Consider the following 26,343-nt stretch of genomic DNA (forward strand, 5'->3'; position numbering starts at 1 on the left):
TTTGTAGGGCACCAATCACGTTGTAGACTCCTTAAATGTTCTTCCAGTATGCAAAAATGGAATCCACAATTTAAAAAAAAAAAAAAAAAAAAAAAAAAGCTTGCACTGGCATGTGTGATTGTATATGAAAATTGTGACCTGGTGTGACGTGAAACTGACGATATGTTTGCCAGGTTTGGGGGATTAGCTCAAGTGGTAGAGCGCTCGCTTAGCATGCGAGAGGTAGCGGGATCGATGCCCGCATTCTCCAATACTACCGCTGAATTCCTTTTTCGCTGGGTTGAATGAATCATTTTTACCACCTGCTCGTGGCACCCATGGCCAAACCTAGTGGGCTTTCAACAATCCTTCGATAGCTCAGCTGGTAGAGCGGAGGACTGTAGCTCTAAATTAGCAATCCTTAGGTCGCTGGTTCAATTCCGGCTCGAAGGAAGTTTTGTTTATCCTATCTCATCCAGAAGGTTTTTCTCCAGTTTGTCTCGTGAATTCAAAACATCGTCAGCAAAATGGCTTTTACTTGAGGGAGATGCTTAGCACAAATGCAAAAACTTCTTCAACTGAAGCAAAAGGGTGCAACGTCCCTGGGTGGACTCGAACCACCAACCTTTCGGTTAACAGCCGAACGCGCTAACCGATTGCGCCACAGAGACATGATTTTCAACAAAAACAAACATTTGCAAAGCACCAAGAATAATTTAGTTGCCAACAGATAAGAAATGGCTGATAAATTACATGACATAGACCAGAAGGCAGGCAGTAATTAGACTTCAACTCTGAGCATCCTCCACCATAAGCAGAGTGGCGCAGCGGAAGCGTGCTGGGCCCATAACCCAGAGGTCGATGGATCGAAACCATCCTCTGCTAAACGGTTGTGTTTTATACTCTTCATCATTACATTTCATCTAAATGCCCCTGTCTACAGCAAACCCTTTTGGCTCAAAAAAACACTGGTTAAAACCCTGAATCCCAGTTCAACTCATGCCGCTAAAGGACCAGAAGGCCTTTACGACGTCTCAAAATTTTCTATAAACAAACCATAAAAGGTCAATGGTTCTCCTTGGGATTGTGCTACATCACAACTTTTTTCACTCTCCCCCAGTTTGATTCTCCATGTACTTAGAAAGGATTTGCTAGAACGTTTACTGTTATTGCAGAAAATGTAAAAAAAAAATGCGCGCTTACGTAAGCGTTGGTGGTATAGTGGTGAGCATAGCTGCCTTCCAAGCAGTTGACCCGGGTTCGATTCCCGGCCAACGCATGGCTTGCTTTTTCACCATTGGTGTTGCGTTTATTCTCTTTTAATGTTTTGTGTTCAAGCTCATGCTCTACTCTCTTCTTACAGTTTAGCAACCACAAAAAGGAGAAAAAAACGAAGAGAAGCGTTCTTAGCTTTTTCAACACTTCATCTAAACCATTTGCTGCTCATCAGTTATTGTTTGAAACTTAGTAGGGTTAGTCCGCAATACAAAAGCAATGCCAAGGTAAACATTGGTATTGTGCTGGTTGGTGTAGCTTCTGTCAAAAGCAAACGCGTTTTGGCTCAAAAATTACTGGTCAAAACCCTGAATCCTGGATCAACTTGTGCCAAAGGACCAGAAGGCCTTCACGACCTCTCAGCAGTTTCTATAAACAAACAAAGCCATAAAAGGTCAATGGTTCTCTTTTGGGATTGTGCTACATCGCAACTTTTTTCTTCAAACTATGCAAGTTTTTTTCACTGTCCCCAATTTGATTCTCCATGTACATAGAAAGGGGTTGCTAGAAAGTTGCCCAACTGTATTTGTAGGGCACCAATCACGTTGTAGACTCCTTAAATGTTCTTCCAGTATGCAAAAATGGAATCCACAATTTAAAAAAAAAAAAAAAAAAAAAAAAAGCTTGCACTGGCATGTGTGATTGTATATGAAAATTGTGACCTGGTGTGACGTGAAACTGACGATATGTTTGCCAGGTTTGGGGGATTAGCTCAAGTGGTAGAGCGCTCGCTTAGCATGCGAGAGGTAGCGGGATCGATGCCCGCATTCTCCAATACTACCGCTGAATTCCTTTTTCGCTGGGTTGAATGAATCATTTTTACCACCTGCTCGTGGCACCCATGGCCAAACCTAGTGGGCTTTCAACAATCCTTCGATAGCTCAGCTGGTAGAGCGGAGGACTGTAGCTCTAAATTAGCAATCCTTAGGTCGCTGGTTCAATTCCGGCTCGAAGGAAGTTTTGTTTATCCTATCTCATCCAGAAGGTTTTTCTCCAGTTTGTCTCGTGAATTCAAAACATCGTCAGCAAAATGGCTTTTACTTGAGGGAGATGCTTAGCACAAATGCAAAAACTTCTTCAACTGAAGCAAAAGGGTGCAACGTCCCTGGGTGGACTCGAACCACCAACCTTTCGGTTAACAGCCGAACGCGCTAACCGATTGCGCCACAGAGACATGATTTTCAACAAAAACAAACATTTGCAAAGCACCAAGAATAATTTAGTTGCCAACAGATAAGAAATGGCTGATAAATTACATGACATAGACCAGAAGGCAGGCAGTAATTAGACTTCAACTCTGAGCATCCTCCACCATAAGCAGAGTGGCGCAGCGGAAGCGTGCTGGGCCCATAACCCAGAGGTCGATGGATCGAAACCATCCTCTGCTAAACGGTTGTGTTTTATACTCTTCATCATTACATTTCATCTAAATGCCCCTGTCTACAGCAAACCCTTTTGGCTCAAAAAAACACTGGTTAAAACCCTGAATCCCAGTTCAACTCATGCCGCTAAAGGACCAGAAGGCCTTTACGACGTCTCAAAATTTTCTATAAACAAACCATAAAAGGTCAATGGTTCTCCTTGGGATTGTGCTACATCACAACTTTTTTCACTCTCCCCCAGTTTGATTCTCCATGTACTTAGAAAGGATTTGCTAGAACGTTTACTGTTATTGCAGAAAATGTAAAAAAAAAATGCGCGCTTACGTAAGCGTTGGTGGTATAGTGGTGAGCATAGCTGCCTTCCAAGCAGTTGACCCGGGTTCGATTCCCGGCCAACGCATGGCTTGCTTTTTCACCATTGGTGTTGCGTTTATTCTCTTTTAATGTTTTGTGTTCAAGCTCATGCTCTACTCTCTTCTTACAGTTTAGCAACCACAAAAAGGAGAAAAAAACGAAGAGAAGCGTTCTTAGCTTTTTCAACACTTCATCTAAACCATTTGCTGCTCATCAGTTATTGTTTGAAACTTAGTAGGGTTAGTCCGCAATACAAAAGCAATGCCAAGGTAAACATTGGTATTGTGCTGGTTGGTGTAGCTTCTGTCAAAAGCAAACGCGTTTTGGCTCAAAAATTACTGGTCAAAACCCTGAATCCTGGATCAACTTGTGCCAAAGGACCAGAAGGCCTTCACGACCTCTCAGCAGTTTCTATAAACAAACAAAGCCATAAAAGGTCAATGGTTCTCTTTTGGGATTGTGCTACATCGCAACTTTTTTCTTCAAACTATGCAAGTTTTTTTCACTGTCCCCAATTTGATTCTCCATGTACATAGAAAGGGGTTGCTAGAAAGTTGCCCAACTGTATTTGTAGGGCACCAATCACGTTGTAGACTCCTTAAATGTTCTTCCAGTATGCAAAAATGGAATCCACACTTAAAAAAAAAAAAAAAAAAAAAGCTTGCACTGGCATGTGTGATTGTATATGAAAATTGTGACCTGGTGTGACGTGAAACTGACGATATGTTTGCCAGGTTTGGGGGATTAGCTCAAGTGGTAGAGCGCTCGCTTAGCATGCGAGAGGTAGCGGGATCGATGCCCGCATTCTCCAATACTACCGCTGAATTCCTTTTTCGCTGGGTTGAATGAATCATTTTTACCACCTGCTCGTGGCACCCATGGCCAAACCTAGTGGGCTTTCAACAATCCTTCGATAGCTCAGCTGGTAGAGCGGAGGACTGTAGCTCTAAATTAGCAATCCTTAGGTCGCTGGTTCAATTCCGGCTCGAAGGAAGTTTTGTTTATCCTATCTCATCCAGAAGGTTTTTCTCCAGTTTGTCTCGTGAATTCAAAACATCGTCAGCAAAATGGCTTTTACTTGAGGGAGATGCTTAGCACAAATGCAAAAACTTCTTCAACTGAAGCAAAAGGGTGCAACGTCCCTGGGTGGACTCGAACCACCAACCTTTCGGTTAACAGCCGAACGCGCTAACCGATTGCGCCACAGAGACATGATTTTCAACAAAAACAAACATTTGCAAAGCACCAAGAATAATTTAGTTGCCAACAGATAAGAAATGGCTGATAAATTACATGACATAGACCAGAAGGCAGGCAGTAATTAGACTTCAACTCTGAGCATCCTCCACCATAAGCAGAGTGGCGCAGCGGAAGCGTGCTGGGCCCATAACCCAGAGGTCGATGGATCGAAACCATCCTCTGCTAAACGGTTGTGTTTTATACTCTTCATCATTACATTTCATCTAAATGCCCCTGTCTACAGCAAACCCTTTTGGCTCAAAAAAACACTGGTTAAAACCCTGAATCCCAGTTCAACTCATGCCGCTAAAGGACCAGAAGGCCTTTACGACGTCTCAAAATTTTCTATAAACAAACCATAAAAGGTCAATGGTTCTCCTTGGGATTGTGCTACATCACAACTTTTTTCACTCTCCCCCAGTTTGATTCTCCATGTACTTAGAAAGGATTTGCTAGAACGTTTACTGTTATTGCAGAAAATGTAAAAAAAAAATGCGCGCTTACGTAAGCGTTGGTGGTATAGTGGTGAGCATAGCTGCCTTCCAAGCAGTTGACCCGGGTTCGATTCCCGGCCAACGCATGGCTTGCTTTTTCACCATTGGTGTTGCGTTTATTCTCTTTTAATGTTTTGTGTTCAAGCTCATGCTCTACTCTCTTCTTACAGTTTAGCAACCACAAAAAGGAGAAAAAAACGAAGAGAAGCGTTCTTAGCTTTTTCAACACTTCATCTAAACCATTTGCTGCTCATCAGTTATTGTTTGAAACTTAGTAGGGTTAGTCCGCAATACAAAAGCAATGCCAAGGTAAACATTGGTATTGTGCTGGTTGGTGTAGCTTCTGTCAAAAGCAAACGCGTTTTGGCTCAAAAATTACTGGTCAAAACCCTGAATCCTGGATCAACTTGTGCCAAAGGACCAGAAGGCCTTCACGACCTCTCAGCAGTTTCTATAAACAAACAAAGCCATAAAAGGTCAATGGTTCTCTTTTGGGATTGTGCTACATCGCAACTTTTTTCTTCAAACTATGCAAGTTTTTTTCACTGTCCCCAATTTGATTCTCCATGTACATAGAAAGGGGTTGCTAGAAAGTTGCCCAACTGTATTTGTAGGGCACCAATCACGTTGTAGACTCCTTAAATGTTCTTCCAGTATGCAAAAATGGAATCCACAATTTAAAAAAAAAAAAAAAAAAAAAAAAAAAAAAAAAAAAGCTTGCACTGGCATGTGTGATTGTATATGAAAATTGTGACCTGGTGTGACGTGAAACTGACGATATGTTTGCCAGGTTTGGGGGATTAGCTCAAGTGGTAGAGCGCTCGCTTAGCATGCGAGAGGTAGCGGGATCGATGCCCGCATTCTCCAATACTACCGCTGAATTCCTTTTTCGCTGGGTTGAATGAATCATTTTTACCACCTGCTCGTGGCACCCATGGCCAAACCTAGTGGGCTTTCAACAATCCTTCGATAGCTCAGCTGGTAGAGCGGAGGACTGTAGCTCTAAATTAGCAATCCTTAGGTCGCTGGTTCAATTCCGGCTCGAAGGAAGTTTTGTTTATCCTATCTCATCCAGAAGGTTTTTCTCCAGTTTGTCTCGTGAATTCAAAACATCGTCAGCAAAATGGCTTTTACTTGAGGGAGATGCTTAGCACAAATGCAAAAACTTCTTCAACTGAAGCAAAAGGGTGCAACGTCCCTGGGTGGACTCGAACCACCAACCTTTCGGTTAACAGCCGAACGCGCTAACCGATTGCGCCACAGAGACATGATTTTCAACAAAAACAAACATTTGCAAAGCACCAAGAATAATTTAGTTGCCAACAGATAAGAAATGGCTGATAAATTACATGACATAGACCAGAAGGCAGGCAGTAATTAGACTTCAACTCTGAGCATCCTCCACCATAAGCAGAGTGGCGCAGCGGAAGCGTGCTGGGCCCATAACCCAGAGGTCGATGGATCGAAACCATCCTCTGCTAAACGGTTGTGTTTTATACTCTTCATCATTACATTTCATCTAAATGCCCCTGTCTACAGCAAACCCTTTTGGCTCAAAAAAACACTGGTTAAAACCCTGAATCCCAGTTCAACTCATGCCGCTAAAGGACCAGAAGGCCTTTACGACGTCTCAAAATTTTCTATAAACAAACCATAAAAGGTCAATGGTTCTCCTTGGGATTGTGCTACATCACAACTTTTTTCACTCTCCCCCAGTTTGATTCTCCATGTACTTAGAAAGGATTTGCTAGAACGTTTACTGTTATTGCAGAAAATGTAAAAAAAAAATGCGCGCTTACGTAAGCGTTGGTGGTATAGTGGTGAGCATAGCTGCCTTCCAAGCAGTTGACCCGGGTTCGATTCCCGGCCAACGCATGGCTTGCTTTTTCACCATTGGTGTTGCGTTTATTCTCTTTTAATGTTTTGTGTTCAAGCTCATGCTCTACTCTCTTCTTACAGTTTAGCAACCACAAAAAGGAGAAAAAAACGAAGAGAAGCGTTCTTAGCTTTTTCAACACTTCATCTAAACCATTTGCTGCTCATCAGTTATTGTTTGAAACTTAGTAGGGTTAGTCCGCAATACAAAAGCAATGCCAAGGTAAACATTGGTATTGTGCTGGTTGGTGTAGCTTCTGTCAAAAGCAAACGCGTTTTGGCTCAAAAATTACTGGTCAAAACCCTGAATCCTGGATCAACTTGTGCCAAAGGACCAGAAGGCCTTCACGACCTCTCAGCAGTTTCTATAAACAAACAAAGCCATAAAAGGTCAATGGTTCTCTTTTGGGATTGTGCTACATCGCAACTTTTTTCTTCAAACTATGCAAGTTTTTTTCACTGTCCCCAATTTGATTCTCCATGTACATAGAAAGGGGTTGCTAGAAAGTTGCCCAACTGTATTTGTAGGGCACCAATCACGTTGTAGACTCCTTAAATGTTCTTCCAGTATGCAAAAATGGAATCCACAATTTAAAAAAAAAAAAAAAAAAAAAAAAAAGCTTGCACTGGCATGTGTGATTGTATATGAAAATTGTGACCTGGTGTGACGTGAAACTGACGATATGTTTGCCAGGTTTGGGGGATTAGCTCAAGTGGTAGAGCGCTCGCTTAGCATGCGAGAGGTAGCGGGATCGATGCCCGCATTCTCCAATACTACCGCTGAATTCCTTTTTCGCTGGGTTGAATGAATCATTTTTACCACCTGCTCGTGGCACCCATGGCCAAACCTAGTGGGCTTTCAACAATCCTTCGATAGCTCAGCTGGTAGAGCGGAGGACTGTAGCTCTAAATTAGCAATCCTTAGGTCGCTGGTTCAATTCCGGCTCGAAGGAAGTTTTGTTTATCCTATCTCATCCAGAAGGTTTTTCTCCAGTTTGTCTCGTGAATTCAAAACATCGTCAGCAAAATGGCTTTTACTTGAGGGAGATGCTTAGCACAAATGCAAAAACTTCTTCAACTGAAGCAAAAGGGTGCAACGTCCCTGGGTGGACTCGAACCACCAACCTTTCGGTTAACAGCCGAACGCGCTAACCGATTGCGCCACAGAGACATGATTTTCAACAAAAACAAACATTTGCAAAGCACCAAGAATAATTTAGTTGCCAACAGATAAGAAATGGCTGATAAATTACATGACATAGACCAGAAGGCAGGCAGTAATTAGACTTCAACTCTGAGCATCCTCCACCATAAGCAGAGTGGCGCAGCGGAAGCGTGCTGGGCCCATAACCCAGAGGTCGATGGATCGAAACCATCCTCTGCTAAACGGTTGTGTTTTATACTCTTCATCATTACATTTCATCTAAATGCCCCTGTCTACAGCAAACCCTTTTGGCTCAAAAAAACACTGGTTAAAACCCTGAATCCCAGTTCAACTCATGCCGCTAAAGGACCAGAAGGCCTTTACGACGTCTCAAAATTTTCTATAAACAAACCATAAAAGGTCAATGGTTCTCCTTGGGATTGTGCTACATCACAACTTTTTTCACTCTCCCCCAGTTTGATTCTCCATGTACTTAGAAAGGATTTGCTAGAACGTTTACTGTTATTGCAGAAAATGTAAAAAAAAAATGCGCGCTTACGTAAGCGTTGGTGGTATAGTGGTGAGCATAGCTGCCTTCCAAGCAGTTGACCCGGGTTCGATTCCCGGCCAACGCATGGCTTGCTTTTTCACCATTGGTGTTGCGTTTATTCTCTTTTAATGTTTTGTGTTCAAGCTCATGCTCTACTCTCTTCTTACAGTTTAGCAACCACAAAAAGGAGAAAAAAACGAAGAGAAGCGTTCTTAGCTTTTTCAACACTTCATCTAAACCATTTGCTGCTCATCAGTTATTGTTTGAAACTTAGTAGGGTTAGTCCGCAATACAAAAGCAATGCCAAGGTAAACATTGGTATTGTGCTGGTTGGTGTAGCTTCTGTCAAAAGCAAACGCGTTTTGGCTCAAAAATTACTGGTCAAAACCCTGAATCCTGGATCAACTTGTGCCAAAGGACCAGAAGGCCTTCACGACCTCTCAGCAGTTTCTATAAACAAACAAAGCCATAAAAGGTCAATGGTTCTCTTTTGGGATTGTGCTACATCGCAACTTTTTTCTTCAAACTATGCAAGTTTTTTTCACTGTCCCCAATTTGATTCTCCATGTACATAGAAAGGGGTTGCTAGAAAGTTGCCCAACTGTATTTGTAGGGCACCAATCACGTTGTAGACTCCTTAAATGTTCTTCCAGTATGCAAAAATGGAATCCACACTTAAAAAAAAAAAAAAAAAAAAAGCTTGCACTGGCATGTGTGATTGTATATGAAAATTGTGACCTGGTGTGACGTGAAACTGACGATATGTTTGCCAGGTTTGGGGGATTAGCTCAAGTGGTAGAGCGCTCGCTTAGCATGCGAGAGGTAGCGGGATCGATGCCCGCATTCTCCAATACTACCGCTGAATTCCTTTTTCGCTGGGTTGAATGAATCATTTTTACCACCTGCTCGTGGCACCCATGGCCAAACCTAGTGGGCTTTCAACAATCCTTCGATAGCTCAGCTGGTAGAGCGGAGGACTGTAGCTCTAAATTAGCAATCCTTAGGTCGCTGGTTCAATTCCGGCTCGAAGGAAGTTTTGTTTATCCTATCTCATCCAGAAGGTTTTTCTCCAGTTTGTCTCGTGAATTCAAAACATCGTCAGCAAAATGGCTTTTACTTGAGGGAGATGCTTAGCACAAATGCAAAAACTTCTTCAACTGAAGCAAAAGGGTGCAACGTCCCTGGGTGGACTCGAACCACCAACCTTTCGGTTAACAGCCGAACGCGCTAACCGATTGCGCCACAGAGACATGATTTTCAACAAAAACAAACATTTGCAAAGCACCAAGAATAATTTAGTTGCCAACAGATAAGAAATGGCTGATAAATTACATGACATAGACCAGAAGGCAGGCAGTAATTAGACTTCAACTCTGAGCATCCTCCACCATAAGCAGAGTGGCGCAGCGGAAGCGTGCTGGGCCCATAACCCAGAGGTCGATGGATCGAAACCATCCTCTGCTAAACGGTTGTGTTTTATACTCTTCATCATTACATTTCATCTAAATGCCCCTGTCTACAGCAAACCCTTTTGGCTCAAAAAAACACTGGTTAAAACCCTGAATCCCAGTTCAACTCATGCCGCTAAAGGACCAGAAGGCCTTTACGACGTCTCAAAATTTTCTATAAACAAACCATAAAAGGTCAATGGTTCTCCTTGGGATTGTGCTACATCACAACTTTTTTCACTCTCCCCCAGTTTGATTCTCCATGTACTTAGAAAGGATTTGCTAGAACGTTTACTGTTATTGCAGAAAATGTAAAAAAAAAATGCGCGCTTACGTAAGCGTTGGTGGTATAGTGGTGAGCATAGCTGCCTTCCAAGCAGTTGACCCGGGTTCGATTCCCGGCCAACGCATGGCTTGCTTTTTCACCATTGGTGTTGCGTTTATTCTCTTTTAATGTTTTGTGTTCAAGCTCATGCTCTACTCTCTTCTTACAGTTTAGCAACCACAAAAAGGAGAAAAAAACGAAGAGAAGCGTTCTTAGCTTTTTCAACACTTCATCTAAACCATTTGCTGCTCATCAGTTATTGTTTGAAACTTAGTAGGGTTAGTCCGCAATACAAAAGCAATGCCAAGGTAAACATTGGTATTGTGCTGGTTGGTGTAGCTTCTGTCAAAAGCAAACGCGTTTTGGCTCAAAAATTACTGGTCAAAACCCTGAATCCTGGATCAACTTGTGCCAAAGGACCAGAAGGCCTTCACGACCTCTCAGCAGTTTCTATAAACAAACAAAGCCATAAAAGGTCAATGGTTCTCTTTTGGGATTGTGCTACATCGCAACTTTTTTCTTCAAACTATGCAAGTTTTTTTCACTGTCCCCAATTTGATTCTCCATGTACATAGAAAGGGGTTGCTAGAAAGTTGCCCAACTGTATTTGTAGGGCACCAATCACGTTGTAGACTCCTTAAATGTTCTTCCAGTATGCAAAAATGGAATCCACAATTAAAAAAAAAAAAAAAAAAAAAAAAGCTTGCACTGGCATGTGTGATTGTATATGAAAATTGTGACCTGGTGTGACGTGAAACTGACGATATGTTTGCCAGGTTTGGGGGATTAGCTCAAGTGGTAGAGCGCTCGCTTAGCATGCGAGAGGTAGCGGGATCGATGCCCGCATTCTCCAATACTACCGCTGAATTCCTTTTTCGCTGGGTTGAATGAATCATTTTTACCACCTGCTCGTGGCACCCATGGCCAAACCTAGTGGGCTTTCAACAATCCTTCGATAGCTCAGCTGGTAGAGCGGAGGACTGTAGCTCTAAATTAGCAATCCTTAGGTCGCTGGTTCAATTCCGGCTCGAAGGAAGTTTTGTTTAGCCTATCTCATCCAGAAGGTTTTTCTCCAGTTTGTCTCGTGAATTCAAAACATCGTCAGCAAAATGGCTTTTACTTGAGGGAGATGCTTAGCACAAATGCAAAAACTTCTTCAACTGAAGCAAAAGGGTGCAACGTCCCTGGGTGGACTCGAACCACCAACCTTTCGGTTAACAGCCGAACGCGCTAACCGATTGCGCCACAGAGACATGATTTTCAACAAAAACAAACATTTGCAAAGCACCAAGAATAATTTAGTTGCCAACAGATAAGAAATGGCTGATAAATTACATGACATAGACCAGAAGGCAGGCAGTAATTAGACTTCAACTCTGAGCATCCTCCACCATAAGCAGAGTGGCGCAGCGGAAGCGTGCTGGGCCCATAACCCAGAGGTCGATGGATCGAAACCATCCTCTGCTAAACGGTTGTGTTTTATACTCTTCATCATTACATTTCATCTAAATGCCCCTGTCTACAGCAAACCCTTTTGGCTCAAAAAAACACTGGTTAAAACCCTGAATCCCAGTTCAACTCATGCCGCTAAAGGACCAGAAGGCCTTTACGACGTCTCAAAATTTTCTATAAACAAACCATAAAAGGTCAATGGTTCTCCTTGGGATTGTGCTACATCACAACTTTTTTCACTCTCCCCCAGTTTGATTCTCCATGTACTTAGAAAGGATTTGCTAGAACGTTTACTGTTATTGCAGAAAATGTAAAAAAAAAATGCGCGCTTACGTAAGCGTTGGTGGTATAGTGGTGAGCATAGCTGCCTTCCAAGCAGTTGACCCGGGTTCGATTCCCGGCCAACGCATGGCTTGCTTTTTCACCATTGGTGTTGCGTTTATTCTCTTTTAATGTTTTGTGTTCAAGCTCATGCTCTACTCTCTTCTTACAGTTTAGCAACCACAAAAAGGAGAAAAAAACGAAGAGAAGCGTTCTTAGCTTTTTCAACACTTCATCTAAACCATTTGCTGCTCATCAGTTATTGTTTGAAACTTAGTAGGGTTAGTCCGCAATACAAAAGCAATGCCAAGGTAAACATTGGTATTGTGCTGGTTGGTGTAGCTTCTGTCAAAAGCAAACGCGTTTTGGCTCAAAAATTACTGGTCAAAACCCTGAATCCTGGATCAACTTGTGCCAAAGGACCAGAAGGCCTTCACGACCTCTCAGCAGTTTCTATAAACAAACAAAGCCATAAAAGGTCAATGGTTCTCTTTTGGGATTGTGCTACATCGCAACTTTTTTCTTCAAACTATGCAAGTTTTTTTCACTGTCCCCAATTTGATTCTCCATGTACATAGAAAGGGGTTGCTAGAAAGTTGCCCAACTGTATTTGTAGGGCACCAATCACGTTGTAGACTCCTTAAATGTTCTTCCAGTATGCAAAAATGGAATCCACAATTTAAAAAAAAAAAAAAAAGCTTGCACTGGCATGTGTGATTGTATATGAAAATTGTGACCTGGTGTGACGTGAAACTGACGATATGTTTGCCAGGTTTGGGGGATTAGCTCAAGTGGTAGAGCGCTCGCTTAGCATGCGAGAGGTAGCGGGATCGATGCCCGCATTCTCCAATACTACCGCTGAATTCCTTTTTCGCTGGGTTGAATGAATCATTTTTACCACCTGCTCGTGGCACCCATGGCCAAACCTAGTGGGCTTTCAACAATCCTTCGATAGCTCAGCTGGTAGAGCGGAGGACTGTAGCTCTAAATTAGCAATCCTTAGGTCGCTGGTTCAATTCCGGCTCGAAGGAAGTTTTGTTTATCCTATCTCATCCAGAAGGTTTTTCTCCAGTTTGTCTCGTGAATTCAAAACATCGTCAGCAAAATGGCTTTTACTTGAGGGAGATGCTTAGCACAAATGCAAAAACTTCTTCAACTGAAGCAAAAGGGTGCAACGTCCCTGGGTGGACTCGAACCACCAACCTTTCGGTTAACAGCCGAACGCGCTAACCGATTGCGCCACAGAGACATGATTTTCAACAAAAACAAACATTTGCAAAGCACCAAGAATAATTTAGTTGCCAACAGATAAGAAATGGCTGATAAATTACATGACATAGACCAGAAGGCAGGCAGTAATTAGACTTCAACTCTGAGCATCCTCCACCATAAGCAGAGTGGCGCAGCGGAAGCGTGCTGGGCCCATAACCCAGAGGTCGATGGATCGAAACCATCCTCTGCTAAACGGTTGTGTTTTATACTCTTCATCATTACATTTCATCTAAATGCCCCTGTCTACAGCAAACCCTTTTGGCTCAAAAAAACACTGGTTAAAACCCTGAATCCCAGTTCAACTCATGCCGCTAAAGGACCAGAAGGCCTTTACGACGTCTCAAAATTTTCTATAAACAAACCATAAAAGGTCAATGGTTCTCCTTGGGATTGTGCTACATCACAACTTTTTTCACTCTCCCCCAGTTTGATTCTCCATGTACTTAGAAAGGATTTGCTAGAACGTTTACTGTTATTGCAGAAAATGTAAAAAAAAAATGCGCGCTTACGTAAGCGTTGGTGGTATAGTGGTGAGCATAGCTGCCTTCCAAGCAGTTGACCCGGGTTCGATTCCCGGCCAACGCATGGCTTGCTTTTTCACCATTGGTGTTGCGTTTATTCTCTTTTAATGTTTTGTGTTCAAGCTCATGCTCTACTCTCTTCTTACAGTTTAGCAACCACAAAAAGGAGAAAAAAACGAAGAGAAGCGTTCTTAGCTTTTTCAACACTTCATCTAAACCATTTGCTGCTCATCAGTTATTGTTTGAAACTTAGTAGGGTTAGTCCGCAATACAAAAGCAATGCCAAGGTAAACATTGGTATTGTGCTGGTTGGTGTAGCTTCTGTCAAAAGCAAACGCGTTTTGGCTCAAAAATTACTGGTCAAAACCCTGAATCCTGGATCAACTTGTGCCAAAGGACCAGAAGGCCTTCACGACCTCTCAGCAGTTTCTATAAACAAACAAAGCCATAAAAGGTCAATGGTTCTCTTTTGGGATTGTGCTACATCGCAACTTTTTTCTTCAAACTATGCAAGTTTTTTTCACTGTCCCCAATTTGATTCTCCATGTACATAGAAAGGGGTTGCTAGAAAGTTGCCCAACTGTATTTGTAGGGCACCAATCACGTTGTAGACTCCTTAAATGTTCTTCCAGTATGCAAAAATGGAATCCACAATTTAAAAAAAAAAAAAAAAAAAAAAAAAAAGCTTGCACTGGCATGTGTGATTGTATATGAAAATTGTGACCTGGTGTGACGTGAAACTGACGATATGTTTGCCAGGTTTGGGGGATTAGCTCAAGTGGTAGAGCGCTCGCTTAGCATGCGAGAGGTAGCGGGATCGATGCCCGCATTCTCCAATACTACCGCTGAATTCCTTTTTCGCTGGGTTGAATGAATCATTTTTACCACCTGCTCGTGGCACCCATGGCCAAACCTAGTGGGCTTTCAACAATCCTTCGATAGCTCAGCTGGTAGAGCGGAGGACTGTAGCTCTAAATTAGCAATCCTTAGGTCGCTGGTTCAATTCCGGCTCGAAGGAAGTTTTGTTTATCCTATCTCATCCAGAAGGTTTTTCTCCAGTTTGTCTCGTGAATTCAAAACATCGTCAGCAAAATGGCTTTTACTTGAGGGAGATGCTTAGCACAAATGCAAAAACTTCTTCAACTGAAGCAAAAGGGTGCAACGTCCCTGGGTGGACTCGAACCACCAACCTTTCGGTTAACAGCCGAACGCGCTAACCGATTGCGCCACAGAGACATGATTTTCAACAAAAACAAACATTTGCAAAGCACCAAGAATAATTTAGTTGCCAACAGATAAGAAATGGCTGATAAATTACATGACATAGACCAGAAGGCAGGCAGTAATTAGACTTCAACTCTGAGCATCCTCCACCATAAGCAGAGTGGCGCAGCGGAAGCGTGCTGGGCCCATAACCCAGAGGTCGATGGATCGAAACCATCCTCTGCTAAACGGTTGTGTTTTATACTCTTCATCATTACATTTCATCTAAATGCCCCTGTCTACAGCAAACCCTTTTGGCTCAAAAAAACACTGGTTAAAACCCTGAATCCCAGTTCAACTCATGCCGCTAAAGGACCAGAAGGCCTTTACGACGTCTCAAAATTTTCTATAAACAAACCATAAAAGGTCAATGGTTCTCCTTGGGATTGTGCTACATCACAACTTTTTTCACTCTCCCCCAGTTTGATTCTCCATGTACTTAGAAAGGATTTGCTAGAACGTTTACTGTTATTGCAGAAAATGTAAAAAAAAAATGCGCGCTTACGTAAGCGTTGGTGGTATAGTGGTGAGCATAGCTGCCTTCCAAGCAGTTGACCCGGGTTCGATTCCCGGCCAACGCATGGCTTGCTTTTTCACCATTGGTGTTGCGTTTATTCTCTTTTAATGTTTTGTGTTCAAGCTCATGCTCTACTCTCTTCTTACAGTTTAGCAACCACAAAAAGGAGAAAAAAACGAAGAGAAGCGTTCTTAGCTTTTTCAACACTTCATCTAAACCATTTGCTGCTCATCAGTTATTGTTTGAAACTTAGTAGGGTTAGTCCGCAATACAAAAGCAATGCCAAGGTAAACATTGGTATTGTGCTGGTTGGTGTAGCTTCTGTCAAAAGCAAACGCGTTTTGGCTCAAAAATTACTGGTCAAAACCCTGAATCCTGGATCAACTTGTGCCAAAGGACCAGAAGGCCTTCACGACCTCTCAGCAGTTTCTATAAACAAACAAAGCCATAAAAGGTCAATGGTTCTCTTTTGGGATTGTGCTACATCGCAACTTTTTTCTTCAAACTATGCAAGTTTTTTTCACTGTCCCCAATTTGATTCTCCATGTACATAGAAAGGGGTTGCTAGAAAGTTGCCCAACTGTATTTGTAGGGCACCAATCACGTTGTAGACTCCTTAAATGTTCTTCCAGTATGCAAAAATGGAATCCACAATTTAAAAAAAAAAAAAAAAAAAAAAAAAAAGCTTGCACTGGCATGTGTGATTGTATATGAAAATTGTGACCTGGTGTGACGTGAAACTGACGATATGTTTGCCAGGTTTGGGGGATTAGCTCAAGTGGTAGAGCGCTCGCTTAGCATGCGAGAGGTAGCGGGATCGATGCCCGCATTCTCCAATACTACCGCTGAATTCCTTTTTCGCTGGGTTGAATGAATCATTTTTACCACCTGCTCGTGGCACCCATGGCCAAACCTAGTGGGCTTTCAACAATCCTTCGATAGCTCAGCTGGTAGAGCGGAGGACTGTAGCTCTAAATTAGCAATCCTTAGGTCGCTGGTTCAATTCCGGCTCGAAGGAAGTTTTGTTTATCCTATCTCATCCAGAAGGTTTTTCTCCAGTTTGTCTCGTGAATTCAAAACATCGTCAGCAAAATGGCTTTTACTTGAGGGAGATGCTTAGCACAAATGCAAAAACTTCTTCAACTGAAGCAAAAGGGTGCAACGTCCCTGGGTGGACTCGAACCACCAACCTTTCGGTTAACAGCCGAACGCGCTAACCGATTGCGCCACAGAGACATGATTTTCAACAAAAACAAACATTTGCAAAGCACCAAGAATAATTTAGTTGCCAACAGATAAGAAATGGCTGATAAATTACATGACATAGACCAGAAGGCAGGCAGTAATTAGACTTCAACTCTGAGCATCCTCCACCATAAGCAGAGTGGCGCAGCGGAAGCGTGCTGGGCCCATAACCCAGAGGTCGATGGATCGAAACCATCCTCTGCTAAACGGTTGTGTTTTATACTCTTCATCATTACATTTCATCTAAATGCCCCTGTCTACAGCAAACCCTTTTGGCTCAAAAAAACACTGGTTAAAACCCTGAATCCCAGTTCAACTCATGCCGCTAAAGGACCAGAAGGCCTTTACGACGTCTCAAAATTTTCTATAAACAAACCATAAAAGGTCAATGGTTCTCCTTGGGATTGTGCTACATCACAACTTTTTTCACTCTCCCCCAGTTTGATTCTCCATGTACTTAGAAAGGATTTGCTAGAACGTTTACTGTTATTGCAGAAAATGTAAAAAAAAAATGCGCGCTTACGTAAGCGTTGGTGGTATAGTGGTGAGCATAGCTGCCTTCCAAGCAGTTGACCCGGGTTCGATTCCCGGCCAACGCATGGCTTGCTTTTTCACCATTGGTGTTGCGTTTATTCTCTTTTAATGTTTTGTGTTCAAGCTCATGCTCTACTCTCTTCTTACAGTTTAGCAACCACAAAAAGGAGAAAAAAACAAAGAGAAGCGTTCTTAGCTTTTTCAACACTTCATCTAAACCATTTGCTGCTCATCAGTTATTGTTTGAAACTTAGTAGGGTTAGTCCGCAATACAAAAGCAATGCCAAGGTAAACATTGGTATTGTGCTGGTTGGTGTAGCTTCTGTCAAAAGCAAACGCGTTTTGGCTCAAAAATTACTGGTCAAAACCCTGAATCCTGGATCAACTTGTGCCAAAGGACCAGAAGGCCTTCACGACCTCTCAGCAGTTTCTATAAACAAACAAAGCCATAAAAGGTCAATGGTTCTCTTTTGGGATTGTGCTACATCGCAACTTTTTTCTTCAAACTATGCAAGTTTTTTTCACTGTCCCCAATTTGATTCTCCATGTACATAGAAAGGGGTTGCTAGAAAGTTGCCCAACTGTATTTGTAGGGCACCAATCACGTTGTAGACTCCTTAAATGTTCTTCCAGTATGCAAAAATGGAATCCACAATTTAAAAAAGAAAAAAAAAAAAAAAAAAAAGCTTGCACTGGCATGTGTGATTGTATATGAAAATTGTGACCTGGTGTGACGTGAAACTGACGATATGTTTGCCAGGTTTGGGGGATTAGCTCAAGTGGTAGAGCGCTCGCTTAGCATGCGAGAGGTAGCGGGATCGATGCCCGCATTCTCCAATACTACCGCTGAATTCCTTTTTCGCTGGGTTGAATGAATCATTTTTACCACCTGCTCGTGGCACCCATGGCCAAACCTAGTGGGCTTTCAACAATCCTTCGATAGCTCAGCTGGTAGAGCGGAGGACTGTAGCTCTAAATTAGCAATCCTTAGGTCGCTGGTTCAATTCCGGCTCGAAGGAAGTTTTGTTTATCCTATCTCATCCAGAAGGTTTTTCTCCAGTTTGTCTCGTGAATTCAAAACATCGTCAGCAAAATGGCTTTTACTTGAGGGAGATGCTTAGCACAAATGCAAAAACTTCTTCAACTGAAGCAAAAGGGTGCAACGTCCCTGGGTGGACTCGAACCACCAACCTTTCGGTTAACAGCCGAACGCGCTAACCGATTGCGCCACAGAGACATGATTTTCAACAAAAACAAACATTTGCAAAGCACCAAGAATAATTTAGTTGCCAACAGATAAGAAATGGCTGATAAATTACATGACATAGACCAGAAGGCAGGCAGTAATTAGACTTCAACTCTGAGCATCCTCCACCATAAGCAGAGTGGCGCAGCGGAAGCGTGCTGGGCCCATAACCCAGAGGTCGATGGATCGAAACCATCCTCTGCTAAACGGTTGTGTTTTATACTCTTCATCATTACATTTCATCTAAATGCCCCTGTCTACAGCAAACCCTTTTGGCTCAAAAAAACACTGGTTAAAACCCTGAATCCCAGTTCAACTCATGCCGCTAAAGGACCAGAAGGCCTTTACGACGTCTCAAAATTTTCTATAAACAAACCATAAAAGGTCAATGGTTCTCCTTGGGATTGTGCTACATCACAACTTTTTTCACTCTCCCCCAGTTTGATTCTCCATGTACTTAGAAAGGATTTGCTAGAACGTTTACTGTTATTGCAGAAAATGTAAAAAAAAAATGCGCGCTTACGTAAGCGTTGGTGGTATAGTGGTGAGCATAGCTGCCTTCCAAGCAGTTGACCCGGGTTCGATTCCCGGCCAACGCATGGCTTGCTTTTTCACCATTGGTGTTGCGTTTATTCTCTTTTAATGTTTTGTGTTCAAGCTCATGCTCTACTCTCTTCTTACAGTTTAGCAACCACAAAAAGGAGAAAAAAACGAAGAGAAGCGTTCTTAGCTTTTTCAACACTTCATCTAAACCATTTGCTGCTCATCAGTTATTGTTTGAAACTTAGTAGGGTTAGTCCGCAATACAAAAGCAATGCCAAGGTAAACATTGGTATTGTGCTGGTTGGTGTAGCTTCTGTCAAAAGCAAACGCGTTTTGGCTCAAAAATTACTGGTCAAAACCCTGAATCCTGGATCAACTTGTGCCAAAGGACCAGAAGGCCTTCACGACCTCTCAGCAGTTTCTATAAACAAACAAAGCCATAAAAGGTCAATGGTTCTCTTTTGGGATTGTGCTACATCGCAACTTTTTTCTTCAAACTATGCAAGTTTTTTTCACTGTCCCCAATTTGATTCTCCATGTACATAGAAAGGGGTTGCTAGAAAGTTGCCCAACTGTATTTGTAGGGCACCAATCACGTTGTAGACTCCTTAAATGTTCTTCCAGTATGCAAAAATGGAATCCACAATTTAAAAAAGAAAAAAAAAAAAAAAAAAAAGCTTGCACTGGCATGTGTGATTGTATATGAAAATTGTGACCTGGTGTGACGTGAAACTGACGATATGTTTGCCAGGTTTGGGGGATTAGCTCAAGTGGTAGAGCGCTCGCTTAGCATGCGAGAGGTAGCGGGATCGATGCCCGCATTCTCCAATACTACCGCTGAATTCCTTTTTCGCTGGGTTGAATGAATCATTTTTACCACCTGCTCGTGGCACCCATGGCCAAACCTAGTGGGCTTTCAACAATCCTTCGATAGCTCAGCTGGTAGAGCGGAGGACTGTAGCTCTAAATTAGCAATCCTTAGGTCGCTGGTTCAATTCCGGCTCGAAGGAAGTTTTGTTTATCCTATCTCATCCAGAAGGTTTTTCTCCAGTTTGTCTCGTGAATTCAAAACATCGTCAGCAAAATGGCTTTTACTTGAGGGAGATGCTTAGCACAAATGCAAAAACTTCTTCAACTGAAGCAAAAGGGTGCAACGTCCCTGGGTGGACTCGAACCACCAACCTTTCGGTTAACAGCCGAACGCGCTAACCGATTGCGCCACAGAGACATGATTTTCAACAAAAACAAACATTTGCAAAGCACCAAGAATAATTTAGTTGCCAACAGATAAGAAATGGCTGATAAATTACATGACATAGACCAGAAGGCAGGCAGTAATTAGACTTCAACTCTGAGCATCCTCCACCATAAGCAGAGTGGCGCAGCGGAAGCGTGCTGGGCCCATAACCCAGAGGTCGATGGATCGAAACCATCCTCTGCTAAACGGTTGTGTTTTATACTCTTCATCATTACATTTCATCTAAATGCCCCTGTCTACAGCAAACCCTTTTGGCTCAAAAAAACACTGGTTAAAACCCTGAATCCCAGTTCAACTCATGCCGCTAAAGGACCAGAAGGCCTTTACGACGTCTCAAAATTTTCTATAAACAAACCATAAAAGGTCAATGGTTCTCCTTGGGATTGTGCTACATCACAACTTTTTTCACTCTCCCCCAGTTTGATTCTCCATGTACTTAGAAAGGATTTGCTAGAACGTTTACTGTTATTGCAGAAAATGTAAAAAAAAAATGCACGCTTACGTAAGCGTTGGTGGTATAGTGGTGAGCATAGCTGCCTTCCAAGCAGTTGACCCGGGTTCGATTCCCGGCCAACGCATGGCTTGCTTTTTCACCATTGGTGTTGCGTTTATTCTCTTTTAATGTTTTGTGTTCAAGCTCATGCTCTACTCTCTTCTTACAGTTTAGCAACCACAAAAAGGAGAAAAAAACGAAGAGAAGCGTTCTTAGCTTTTTCAACACTTCATCTAAACCATTTGCTGCTCATCAGTTATTGTTTGAAACTTAGTAGGGTTAGTCCGCAATACAAAAGCAATGCCAAGGTAAACATTGGTATTGTGCTGGTTGGTGTAGCTTCTGTCAAAAGCAAACGCGTTTTGGCTCAAAAATTACTGGTCAAAACCCTGAATCCTGGATCAACTTGTGCCAAAGGACCAGAAGGCCTTCACGACCTCTCAGCAGTTTCTATAAACAAACAAAGCCATAAAAGGTCAATGGTTCTCTTTTGGGATTGTGCTACATCGCAACTTTTTTCTTCAAACTATGCAAGTTTTTTTCACTGTCCCCAATTTGATTCTCCATGTACATAGAAAGGGGTTGCTAGAAAGTTGCCCAACTGTATTTGTAGGGCACCAATCACGTTGTAGACTCCTTAAATGTTCTTCCAGTATGCAAAAATGGAATCCACAATTTAAAAAAAAAAAAAAAAAAAAAAAAAAAGCTTGCACTGGCATGTGTGATTGTATATGAAAATTGTGACCTGGTGTGACGTGAAACTGACGATATGTTTGCCAGGTTTGGGGGATTAGCTCAAGTGGTAGAGCGCTCGCTTAGCATGCGAGAGGTAGCGGGATCGATGCCCGCATTCTCCAATACTACCGCTGAATTCCTTTTTCGCTGGGTTGAATGAATCATTTTTACCACCTGCTCGTGGCACCCATGGCCAAACCTAGTGGGCTTTCAACAATCCTTCGATAGCTCAGCTGGTAGAGCGGAGGACTGTAGCTCTAAATTAGCAATCCTTAGGTCGCTGGTTCAATTCCGGCTCGAAGGAAGTTTTGTTTATCCTATCTCATCCAGAAGGTTTTTCTCCAGTTTGTCTCGTGAATTCAAAACATCGTCAGCAAAATGGCTTTTACTTGAGGGAGATGCTTAGCACAAATGCAAAAACTTCTTCAACTGAAGCAAAAGGGTGCAACGTCCCTGGGTGGACTCGAACCACCAACCTTTCGGTTAACAGCCGAACGCGCTAACCGATTGCGCCACAGAGACATGATTTTCAACAAAAACAAACATTTGCAAAGCACCAAGAATAATTTAGTTGCCAACAGATAAGAAATGGCTGATAAATTACATGACATAGACCAGAAGGCAGGCAGTAATTAGACTTCAACTCTGAGCATCCTCCACCATAAGCAGAGTGGCGCAGCGGAAGCGTGCTGGGCCCATAACCCAGAGGTCGATGGATCGAAACCATCCTCTGCTAAACGGTTGTGTTTTATACTCTTCATCATTACATTTCATCTAAATGCCCCTGTCTACAGCAAACCCTTTTGGCTCAAAAAAACACTGGTTAAAACCCTGAATCCCAGTTCAACTCATGCCGCTAAAGGACCAGAAGGCCTTTACGACGTCTCAAAATTTTCTATAAACAAACCATAAAAGGTCAATGGTTCTCCTTGGGATTGTGCTACATCACAACTTTTTTCACTCTCCCCCAGTTTGATTCTCCATGTACTTAGAAAGGATTTGCTAGAACGTTTACTGTTATTGCAGAAAATGTAAAAAAAAAATGCGCGCTTACGTAAGCGTTGGTGGTATAGTGGTGAGCATAGCTGCCTTCCAAGCAGTTGACCCGGGTTCGATTCCCGGCCAACGCATGGCTTGCTTTTTCACCATTGGTGTTGCGTTTATTCTCTTTTAATGTTTTGTGTTCAAGCTCATGCTCTACTCTCTTCTTACAGTTTAGCAACCACAAAAAGGAGAAAAAAACGAAGAGAAGCGTTCTTAGCTTTTTCAACACTTCATCTAAACCATTTGCTGCTCATCAGTTATTGTTTGAAACTTAGTAGGGTTAGTCCGCAATACAAAAGCAATGCCAAGGTAAACATTGGTATTGTGCTGGTTGGTGTAGCTTCTGTCAAAAGCAAACGCGTTTTGGCTCAAAAATTACTGGTCAAAACCCTGAATCCTGGATCAACTTGTGCCAAAGGACCAGAAGGCCTTCACGACCTCTCAGCAGTTTCTATAAACAAACAAAGCCATAAAAGGTCAATGGTTCTCTTTTGGGATTGTGCTACATCGCAACTTTTTTCTTCAAACTATGCAAGTTTTTTTCACTGTCCCCAATTTGATTCTCCATGTACATAGAAAGGGGTTGCTAGAAAGTTGCCCAACTGTATTTGTAGGGCACCAATCACGTTGTAGACTCCTTAAATGTTCTTCCAGTATGCAAAAATGGAATCCACAATTTAAAAAAGAAAAAAAAAAAAAAAAAAAAGCTTGCACTGGCATGTGTGATTGTATATGAAAATTGTGACCTGGTGTGACGTGAAACTGACGATATGTTTGCCAGGTTTGGGGGATTAGCTCAAGTGGTAGAGCGCTCGCTTAGCATGCGAGAGGTAGCGGGATCGATGCCCGCATTCTCCAATACTACCGCTGAATTCCTTTTTCGCTGGGTTGAATGAATCATTTTTACCACCTGCTCGTGGCACCCATGGCCAAACCTAGTGGGCTTTCAACAATCCTTCGATAGCTCAGCTGGTAGAGCGGAGGACTGTAGCTCTAAATTAGCAATCCTTAGGTCGCTGGTTCAATTCCGGCTCGAAGGAAGTTTTGTTTATCCTATCTCATCCAGAAGGTTTTTCTCCAGTTTGTCTCGTGAATTCAAAACATCGTCAGCAAAATGGCTTTTACTTGAGGGAGATGCTTAGCACAAATGCAAAAACTTCTTCAACTGAAGCAAAAGGGTGCAACGTCCCTGGGTGGACTCGAACCACCAACCTTTCGGTTAACAGCCGAACGCGCTAACCGATTGCGCCACAGAGACATGATTTTCAACAAAAACAAACATTTGCAAAGCACCAAGAATAATTTAGTTGCCAACAGATAAGAAATGGCTGATAAATTACATGACATAGACCAGAAGGCAGGCAGTAATTAGACTTCAACTCTGAGCATCCTCCACCATAAGCAGAGTGGCGCAGCGGAAGCGTGCTGGGCCCATAACCCAGAGGTCGATGGATCGAAACCATCCTCTGCTAAACGGTTGTGTTTTATACTCTTCATCATTACATTTCATCTAAATGCCCCTGTCTACAGCAAACCCTTTTGGCTCAAAAAAACACTGGTTAAAACCCTGAATCCCAGTTCAACTCATGCCGCTAAAGGACCAGAAGGCCTTTACGACGTCTCAAAATTTTCTATAAACAAACCATAAAAGGTCAATGGTTCTCCTTGGGATTGTGCTACATCACAACTTTTTTCACTCTCCCCCAGTTTGATTCTCCATGTACTTAGAAAGGATTTGCTAGAACGTTTACTGTTATTGCAGAAAATGTAAAAAAAAAATGCGCGCTTACGTAAGCGTTGGTGGTATAGTGGTGAGCATAGCTGCCTTCCAAGCAGTTGACCCGGGTTCGATTCCCGGCCAACGCATGGCTTGCTTTTTCACCATTGGTGTTGCGTTTATTCTCTTTTAATGTTTTGTGTTCAAGCTCATGCTCTACTCTCTTCTTACAGTTTAGCAACCACAAAAAGGAGAAAAAAACGAAGAGAAGCGTTCTTAGCTTTTTCAACACTTCATCTAAACCATTTGCTGCTCATCAGTTATTGTTTGAAACTTAGTAGGGTTAGTCCGCAATACAAAAGCAATGCCAAGGTAAACATTGGTATTGTGCTGGTTGGTGTAGCTTCTGTCAAAAGCAAACGCGTTTTGGCTCAAAAATTACTGGTCAAAACCCTGAATCCTGGATCAACTTGTGCCAAAGGACCAGAAGGCCTTCACGACCTCTCAGCAGTTTCTATAAACAAACAAAGCCATAAAAGGTCAATGGTTCTCTTTTGGGATTGTGCTACATCGCAACTTTTTTCTTCAAACTATGCAAGTTTTTTTCACTGTCCCCAATTTGATTCTCCATGTACATAGAAAGGGGTTGCTAGAAAGTTGCCCAACTGTATTTGTAGGGCACCAATCACGTTGTAGACTCCTTAAATGTTCTTCCAGTATGCAAAAATGGAATCTACAATTAAAAAAAAAAAAAAAAAAAAAAAAAGCTTGCACTGGCATGTGTGATTGTATATGAAAATTGTGACCTGGTGTGACGTGAAACTGACGATATGTTTGCCAGGTTTGGGGGATTAGCTCAAGTGGTAGAGCGCTCGCTTAGCATGCGAGAGGTAGCGGGATCGATGCCCGCATTCTCCAATACTACCGCTGAATTCCTTTTTCGCTGGGTTGAATGAATCATTTTTACCACCTGCTCGTGGCACCCATGGCCAAACCTAGTGGGCTTTCAACAATCCTTCGATAGCTCAGCTGGTAGAGCGGAGGACTGTAGCTCTAAATTAGCAATCCTTAGGTCGCTGGTTCAATTCCGGCTCGAAGGAAGTTTTGTTTATCCTATCTCATCCAGAAGGTTTTTCTCCAGTTTGTCTCGTGAATTCAAAACATCGTCAGCAAAATGGCTTTTACTTGAGGGAGATGCTTAGCACAAATGCAAAAACTTCTTCAACTGAAGCAAAAGGGTGCAACGTCCCTGGGTGGACTCGAACCACCAACCTTTCGGTTAACAGCCGAACGCGCTAACCGATTGCGCCACAGAGACATGATTTTCAACAAAAACAAACATTTGCAAAGCACCAAGAATAATTTAGTTGCCAACAGATAAGAAATGGCTGATAAATTACATGACATAGACCAGAAGGCAGGCAGTAATTAGACTTCAACTCTGAGCATCCTCCACCATAAGCAGAGTGGCGCAGCGGAAGCGTGCTGGGCCCATAACCCAGAGGTCGATGGATCGAAACCATCCTCTGCTAAACGGTTGTGTTTTATACTCTTCATCATTACATTTCATCTAAATGCCCCTGTCTACAGCAAACCCTTTTGGCTCAAAAAAACACTGGTTAAAACCCTGAATCCCAGTTCAACTCATGCCGCTAAAGGACCAGAAGGCCTTTACGACGTCTCAAAATTTTCTATAAACAAACCATAAAAGGTCAATGGTTCTCCTTGGGATTGTGCTACATCACAACTTTTTTCACTCTCCCCCAGTTTGATTCTCCATGTACTTAGAAAGGATTTGCTAGAACGTTTACTGTTATTGCAGAAAATGTAAAAAAAAAATGCGCGCTTACGTAAGCGTTGGTGGTATAGTGGTGAGCATAGCTGCCTTCCAAGCAGTTGACCCGGGTTCGATTCCCGGCCAACGCATGGCTTGCTTTTTCACCATTGGTGTTGCGTTTATTCTCTTTTAATGTTTTGTGTTCAAGCTCATGCTCTACTCTCTTCTTACAGTTTAGCAACCACAAAAAGGAGAAAAAAACGAAGAGAAGCGTTCTTAGCTTTTTCAACACTTCATCTAAACCATTTGCTGCTCATCAGTTATTGTTTGAAACTTAGTA

General features: G+C 42.5%; 45 non-coding genes across 45 annotated transcripts; all 45 read left to right on the plus strand.

The window, feature by feature from the left end:
• The first annotated feature begins 177 nt into the window (after positions 1 to 177).
• TRNAA-AGC (transfer RNA alanine (anticodon AGC)) lies at positions 178 to 250 on the plus strand. The gene has a single exon. It is a non-coding gene; the product is annotated as a tRNA-Ala (tRNA).
• A 96-nt stretch (positions 251 to 346) lies between these two features.
• TRNAY-GUA (transfer RNA tyrosine (anticodon GUA)) lies at positions 347 to 432 on the plus strand. Its single transcript is given in 2 exon segments — positions 347 to 383; positions 397 to 432. It is a non-coding gene; the product is annotated as a tRNA-Tyr (tRNA).
• A 754-nt stretch (positions 433 to 1,186) lies between these two features.
• On the plus strand, positions 1,187 to 1,258 carry TRNAG-UCC (transfer RNA glycine (anticodon UCC)). Its single transcript has one exon. It is a non-coding gene; the product is annotated as a tRNA-Gly (tRNA).
• A 697-nt stretch (positions 1,259 to 1,955) lies between these two features.
• On the plus strand, positions 1,956 to 2,028 carry TRNAA-AGC (transfer RNA alanine (anticodon AGC)). The gene has a single exon. It is a non-coding gene; the product is annotated as a tRNA-Ala (tRNA).
• Positions 2,029 to 2,124: 96 nt separating this feature from the next.
• On the plus strand, positions 2,125 to 2,210 carry TRNAY-GUA (transfer RNA tyrosine (anticodon GUA)). Its single transcript is given in 2 exon segments — positions 2,125 to 2,161; positions 2,175 to 2,210. It is a non-coding gene; the product is annotated as a tRNA-Tyr (tRNA).
• A 754-nt stretch (positions 2,211 to 2,964) lies between these two features.
• Positions 2,965 to 3,036, plus strand: TRNAG-UCC (transfer RNA glycine (anticodon UCC)). The gene has a single exon. It is a non-coding gene; the product is annotated as a tRNA-Gly (tRNA).
• Positions 3,037 to 3,728: 692 nt separating this feature from the next.
• TRNAA-AGC (transfer RNA alanine (anticodon AGC)) lies at positions 3,729 to 3,801 on the plus strand. Its single transcript has one exon. It is a non-coding gene; the product is annotated as a tRNA-Ala (tRNA).
• Positions 3,802 to 3,897: 96 nt separating this feature from the next.
• Positions 3,898 to 3,983, plus strand: TRNAY-GUA (transfer RNA tyrosine (anticodon GUA)). The gene is given in 2 exon segments: positions 3,898 to 3,934; positions 3,948 to 3,983. It is a non-coding gene; the product is annotated as a tRNA-Tyr (tRNA).
• Positions 3,984 to 4,737: 754 nt separating this feature from the next.
• TRNAG-UCC (transfer RNA glycine (anticodon UCC)) lies at positions 4,738 to 4,809 on the plus strand. The gene has a single exon. It is a non-coding gene; the product is annotated as a tRNA-Gly (tRNA).
• Positions 4,810 to 5,517: 708 nt separating this feature from the next.
• On the plus strand, positions 5,518 to 5,590 carry TRNAA-AGC (transfer RNA alanine (anticodon AGC)). The gene has a single exon. It is a non-coding gene; the product is annotated as a tRNA-Ala (tRNA).
• Positions 5,591 to 5,686: 96 nt separating this feature from the next.
• Positions 5,687 to 5,772, plus strand: TRNAY-GUA (transfer RNA tyrosine (anticodon GUA)). Its single transcript is given in 2 exon segments — positions 5,687 to 5,723; positions 5,737 to 5,772. It is a non-coding gene; the product is annotated as a tRNA-Tyr (tRNA).
• A 754-nt stretch (positions 5,773 to 6,526) lies between these two features.
• TRNAG-UCC (transfer RNA glycine (anticodon UCC)) lies at positions 6,527 to 6,598 on the plus strand. Its single transcript has one exon. It is a non-coding gene; the product is annotated as a tRNA-Gly (tRNA).
• Positions 6,599 to 7,296: 698 nt separating this feature from the next.
• On the plus strand, positions 7,297 to 7,369 carry TRNAA-AGC (transfer RNA alanine (anticodon AGC)). The gene has a single exon. It is a non-coding gene; the product is annotated as a tRNA-Ala (tRNA).
• Positions 7,370 to 7,465: 96 nt separating this feature from the next.
• TRNAY-GUA (transfer RNA tyrosine (anticodon GUA)) lies at positions 7,466 to 7,551 on the plus strand. Its single transcript is given in 2 exon segments — positions 7,466 to 7,502; positions 7,516 to 7,551. It is a non-coding gene; the product is annotated as a tRNA-Tyr (tRNA).
• Positions 7,552 to 8,305: 754 nt separating this feature from the next.
• On the plus strand, positions 8,306 to 8,377 carry TRNAG-UCC (transfer RNA glycine (anticodon UCC)). Its single transcript has one exon. It is a non-coding gene; the product is annotated as a tRNA-Gly (tRNA).
• A 692-nt stretch (positions 8,378 to 9,069) lies between these two features.
• On the plus strand, positions 9,070 to 9,142 carry TRNAA-AGC (transfer RNA alanine (anticodon AGC)). The gene has a single exon. It is a non-coding gene; the product is annotated as a tRNA-Ala (tRNA).
• Positions 9,143 to 9,238: 96 nt separating this feature from the next.
• TRNAY-GUA (transfer RNA tyrosine (anticodon GUA)) lies at positions 9,239 to 9,324 on the plus strand. Its single transcript is given in 2 exon segments — positions 9,239 to 9,275; positions 9,289 to 9,324. It is a non-coding gene; the product is annotated as a tRNA-Tyr (tRNA).
• A 754-nt stretch (positions 9,325 to 10,078) lies between these two features.
• On the plus strand, positions 10,079 to 10,150 carry TRNAG-UCC (transfer RNA glycine (anticodon UCC)). The gene has a single exon. It is a non-coding gene; the product is annotated as a tRNA-Gly (tRNA).
• A 695-nt stretch (positions 10,151 to 10,845) lies between these two features.
• On the plus strand, positions 10,846 to 10,918 carry TRNAA-AGC (transfer RNA alanine (anticodon AGC)). The gene has a single exon. It is a non-coding gene; the product is annotated as a tRNA-Ala (tRNA).
• Positions 10,919 to 11,014: 96 nt separating this feature from the next.
• On the plus strand, positions 11,015 to 11,100 carry TRNAY-GUA (transfer RNA tyrosine (anticodon GUA)). Its single transcript is given in 2 exon segments — positions 11,015 to 11,051; positions 11,065 to 11,100. It is a non-coding gene; the product is annotated as a tRNA-Tyr (tRNA).
• Positions 11,101 to 11,854: 754 nt separating this feature from the next.
• Positions 11,855 to 11,926, plus strand: TRNAG-UCC (transfer RNA glycine (anticodon UCC)). The gene has a single exon. It is a non-coding gene; the product is annotated as a tRNA-Gly (tRNA).
• A 688-nt stretch (positions 11,927 to 12,614) lies between these two features.
• Positions 12,615 to 12,687, plus strand: TRNAA-AGC (transfer RNA alanine (anticodon AGC)). Its single transcript has one exon. It is a non-coding gene; the product is annotated as a tRNA-Ala (tRNA).
• A 96-nt stretch (positions 12,688 to 12,783) lies between these two features.
• On the plus strand, positions 12,784 to 12,869 carry TRNAY-GUA (transfer RNA tyrosine (anticodon GUA)). Its single transcript is given in 2 exon segments — positions 12,784 to 12,820; positions 12,834 to 12,869. It is a non-coding gene; the product is annotated as a tRNA-Tyr (tRNA).
• A 754-nt stretch (positions 12,870 to 13,623) lies between these two features.
• TRNAG-UCC (transfer RNA glycine (anticodon UCC)) lies at positions 13,624 to 13,695 on the plus strand. The gene has a single exon. It is a non-coding gene; the product is annotated as a tRNA-Gly (tRNA).
• A 699-nt stretch (positions 13,696 to 14,394) lies between these two features.
• TRNAA-AGC (transfer RNA alanine (anticodon AGC)) lies at positions 14,395 to 14,467 on the plus strand. The gene has a single exon. It is a non-coding gene; the product is annotated as a tRNA-Ala (tRNA).
• A 96-nt stretch (positions 14,468 to 14,563) lies between these two features.
• Positions 14,564 to 14,649, plus strand: TRNAY-GUA (transfer RNA tyrosine (anticodon GUA)). Its single transcript is given in 2 exon segments — positions 14,564 to 14,600; positions 14,614 to 14,649. It is a non-coding gene; the product is annotated as a tRNA-Tyr (tRNA).
• A 754-nt stretch (positions 14,650 to 15,403) lies between these two features.
• On the plus strand, positions 15,404 to 15,475 carry TRNAG-UCC (transfer RNA glycine (anticodon UCC)). Its single transcript has one exon. It is a non-coding gene; the product is annotated as a tRNA-Gly (tRNA).
• Positions 15,476 to 16,174: 699 nt separating this feature from the next.
• Positions 16,175 to 16,247, plus strand: TRNAA-AGC (transfer RNA alanine (anticodon AGC)). Its single transcript has one exon. It is a non-coding gene; the product is annotated as a tRNA-Ala (tRNA).
• A 96-nt stretch (positions 16,248 to 16,343) lies between these two features.
• Positions 16,344 to 16,429, plus strand: TRNAY-GUA (transfer RNA tyrosine (anticodon GUA)). Its single transcript is given in 2 exon segments — positions 16,344 to 16,380; positions 16,394 to 16,429. It is a non-coding gene; the product is annotated as a tRNA-Tyr (tRNA).
• Positions 16,430 to 17,183: 754 nt separating this feature from the next.
• Positions 17,184 to 17,255, plus strand: TRNAG-UCC (transfer RNA glycine (anticodon UCC)). The gene has a single exon. It is a non-coding gene; the product is annotated as a tRNA-Gly (tRNA).
• A 699-nt stretch (positions 17,256 to 17,954) lies between these two features.
• On the plus strand, positions 17,955 to 18,027 carry TRNAA-AGC (transfer RNA alanine (anticodon AGC)). The gene has a single exon. It is a non-coding gene; the product is annotated as a tRNA-Ala (tRNA).
• Positions 18,028 to 18,123: 96 nt separating this feature from the next.
• TRNAY-GUA (transfer RNA tyrosine (anticodon GUA)) lies at positions 18,124 to 18,209 on the plus strand. The gene is given in 2 exon segments: positions 18,124 to 18,160; positions 18,174 to 18,209. It is a non-coding gene; the product is annotated as a tRNA-Tyr (tRNA).
• A 754-nt stretch (positions 18,210 to 18,963) lies between these two features.
• On the plus strand, positions 18,964 to 19,035 carry TRNAG-UCC (transfer RNA glycine (anticodon UCC)). Its single transcript has one exon. It is a non-coding gene; the product is annotated as a tRNA-Gly (tRNA).
• A 699-nt stretch (positions 19,036 to 19,734) lies between these two features.
• On the plus strand, positions 19,735 to 19,807 carry TRNAA-AGC (transfer RNA alanine (anticodon AGC)). Its single transcript has one exon. It is a non-coding gene; the product is annotated as a tRNA-Ala (tRNA).
• Positions 19,808 to 19,903: 96 nt separating this feature from the next.
• TRNAY-GUA (transfer RNA tyrosine (anticodon GUA)) lies at positions 19,904 to 19,989 on the plus strand. The gene is given in 2 exon segments: positions 19,904 to 19,940; positions 19,954 to 19,989. It is a non-coding gene; the product is annotated as a tRNA-Tyr (tRNA).
• A 754-nt stretch (positions 19,990 to 20,743) lies between these two features.
• On the plus strand, positions 20,744 to 20,815 carry TRNAG-UCC (transfer RNA glycine (anticodon UCC)). The gene has a single exon. It is a non-coding gene; the product is annotated as a tRNA-Gly (tRNA).
• Positions 20,816 to 21,514: 699 nt separating this feature from the next.
• TRNAA-AGC (transfer RNA alanine (anticodon AGC)) lies at positions 21,515 to 21,587 on the plus strand. Its single transcript has one exon. It is a non-coding gene; the product is annotated as a tRNA-Ala (tRNA).
• Positions 21,588 to 21,683: 96 nt separating this feature from the next.
• TRNAY-GUA (transfer RNA tyrosine (anticodon GUA)) lies at positions 21,684 to 21,769 on the plus strand. Its single transcript is given in 2 exon segments — positions 21,684 to 21,720; positions 21,734 to 21,769. It is a non-coding gene; the product is annotated as a tRNA-Tyr (tRNA).
• Positions 21,770 to 22,523: 754 nt separating this feature from the next.
• On the plus strand, positions 22,524 to 22,595 carry TRNAG-UCC (transfer RNA glycine (anticodon UCC)). The gene has a single exon. It is a non-coding gene; the product is annotated as a tRNA-Gly (tRNA).
• A 699-nt stretch (positions 22,596 to 23,294) lies between these two features.
• Positions 23,295 to 23,367, plus strand: TRNAA-AGC (transfer RNA alanine (anticodon AGC)). Its single transcript has one exon. It is a non-coding gene; the product is annotated as a tRNA-Ala (tRNA).
• A 96-nt stretch (positions 23,368 to 23,463) lies between these two features.
• On the plus strand, positions 23,464 to 23,549 carry TRNAY-GUA (transfer RNA tyrosine (anticodon GUA)). The gene is given in 2 exon segments: positions 23,464 to 23,500; positions 23,514 to 23,549. It is a non-coding gene; the product is annotated as a tRNA-Tyr (tRNA).
• A 754-nt stretch (positions 23,550 to 24,303) lies between these two features.
• TRNAG-UCC (transfer RNA glycine (anticodon UCC)) lies at positions 24,304 to 24,375 on the plus strand. The gene has a single exon. It is a non-coding gene; the product is annotated as a tRNA-Gly (tRNA).
• Positions 24,376 to 25,071: 696 nt separating this feature from the next.
• Positions 25,072 to 25,144, plus strand: TRNAA-AGC (transfer RNA alanine (anticodon AGC)). The gene has a single exon. It is a non-coding gene; the product is annotated as a tRNA-Ala (tRNA).
• Positions 25,145 to 25,240: 96 nt separating this feature from the next.
• Positions 25,241 to 25,326, plus strand: TRNAY-GUA (transfer RNA tyrosine (anticodon GUA)). Its single transcript is given in 2 exon segments — positions 25,241 to 25,277; positions 25,291 to 25,326. It is a non-coding gene; the product is annotated as a tRNA-Tyr (tRNA).
• Positions 25,327 to 26,080: 754 nt separating this feature from the next.
• On the plus strand, positions 26,081 to 26,152 carry TRNAG-UCC (transfer RNA glycine (anticodon UCC)). Its single transcript has one exon. It is a non-coding gene; the product is annotated as a tRNA-Gly (tRNA).
• The last annotated feature ends 191 nt before the right edge of the window (positions 26,153 to 26,343 follow it).

The sequence above is a fragment of the Ranitomeya imitator genome, chromosome 5 (genome assembly GCF_032444005.1).
Source record: "Ranitomeya imitator isolate aRanImi1 chromosome 5, aRanImi1.pri, whole genome shotgun sequence".
Classification (NCBI taxonomy): domain Eukaryota; kingdom Metazoa; phylum Chordata; class Amphibia; order Anura; family Dendrobatidae; genus Ranitomeya; species Ranitomeya imitator.